This window comes from Apodemus sylvaticus, chromosome 5 (genome assembly GCF_947179515.1).
Source record: "Apodemus sylvaticus chromosome 5, mApoSyl1.1, whole genome shotgun sequence".
In the NCBI taxonomy this organism is placed as follows: domain Eukaryota; kingdom Metazoa; phylum Chordata; class Mammalia; order Rodentia; family Muridae; genus Apodemus; species Apodemus sylvaticus.
This window is the reverse complement of record NC_067476.1, coordinates 108091259-108093209: the sequence shown is the minus strand read 5'-3', so window position 1 is coordinate 108093209 and position 1951 is coordinate 108091259.

Sequence of the window (1951 nt, the reverse complement as noted above, 5' to 3'; positions counted from 1 at the left end):
CTCTAGGAGTGGTTTCATGGTTCTTCCTATCAGGAGCAAGATGTGTAACTAAGAGTGCACCATCAGAAAGTGTCCATGCAGGAAATCACAGAGTAGCAGTCTTCCTCTATATGATGTGTACTGGCCTGTAATTGGCACTCCACTTAACGAGTGGAGTCCACCACTTGAGTACAGGATGCTCTGAGAATAGTTAAGAGTATAAAGATTGGGTGTAGGGGGTCTCAAGAAAGTGACCACACAATTATGGAGGGGAGCTGCTGGTGGTGGCACATGTCTTTAATCCCAGCACGTAGGAAACAGAGGCAGGTGGATCTCTGTGAGTTGGAGAAGGCTCTGGTATACACACACATACATACACACACACACACACACACACACACACACACAGAGAGAGAGAGAGAGAGAGAGAGAGAGAGAGAGAGAGAGAGAGTATTCCAGCCAGCCAGGACTACACAGAGCAAACCTGTTTTGAAGACCAAAACCAAACCAAACTAAATCAAAAATTATGGAAAGGAAAAAGTTTTAACTTCTAGAGAAGGGTGCATAAGCAAGCGTCCCATTGGATGTCTAGTCCTGAAGCAGGCTGGCGCTGCACATTCCTATGAGACTGGCTGACTCAAGGCAGAGCAGTTGATGCCCACGATGAAGCCTCACGCAGGCAAAGCAGCCTCAAGCACACATTTCAGTTTCAGGACAGTGCTGACTCAGGAGGGATTTTTGCCAAATCTTTTCCTATGTAACCTGTGACAGAAAAGGCAGTGTATTTCCCTCTCATCTCCCACAGGTGTATAGACAAATTTTGCAGTGTTTGAAAGTAGGCTGGAATTTGGGACTGCATATTCTATACAGAAGCATTAAGAATCACACAGCTCGAGGTCACTCTGATCCTAAGTGTACAGTATGGGCACATTTTCACAGTGTTCAAGCTTTATTAAATAGTTATTTTTTATAAATCTTAGAGTCCTCAATTAGCATATTAACTTTTTCTCTTACAATGAGAACAAATGTAAATTGAAGAACACATACATAAGAACCTTTGCCAAGCTGCTGGACTACTCCTTTGCTTCCCAGAGTTCTTGTCTTATGTTCCCTTCCTGTTTATCTAGGACACTTTCTTCAAATCTGTTTTGAGATCATTGAGAAATATAGTAAGCTATGCATTACCTTTAAAAGCCCAATACCTTCTTCCAATTTAAAAACATTGAAATTCATGGCTTCAGTTTTTAAATACAGTTTGTATTTCTTTTCTGACTGTTAATTGATTCATTTATAAACACTAAATTCTATCACTTGCCATTATATTTCCTATTCATTTAAATGTGGATTTTCTTATGTATATTATAAAAGTATTTTATGACATAAATAACTAACTGTAAATTGTTAAAAAAAAAAAAAGAAAAGAAAGAAAAAGAAAGTAGGTTGGAAGAGCTGGGGGTGTTGGCAAGAGGCTGTGGGGTGTTGGCCACTGTTAGGCTTAAGAAGAGAGGCAAGCGAGGCCCAGGTGGCTGTGCAGCCAGAGCTAAGCAGGAGGAAGTATAGCAAGGATGCTGTCTTCCCTGGTCGCCTCTGATCTGGAAGGTGAATTAGATAACAGACAGCAGAGCGTGAATGGGTTGGTTCGTCACTTCTTACAGCTGGGGGCCAATGGGAAAAAGTACAAATCAGGTCTGTGCTAAGAAGCCCTTCCTAGCATCCAAGAACCTGGAACTTATGGGAAGACTAGGAAAGAGGGGAGGAAAACATACAATAGGAACAGAAAGTCACCCTTGTGAAGGAACTAAATAGAGAAATGGGGGGGGGTTATGATTTGACATGGAGATGGGGGCCCTCACAACTGTCTAGTGTGGGAAACCATGACGGTCAGGAAATACTGCCCCTGAGCTGCTCCAATTGGGGAAGACTTCTAAACAAGCAATAAAAAACTTTCAACATCCTGACTACTGAGGCTGTG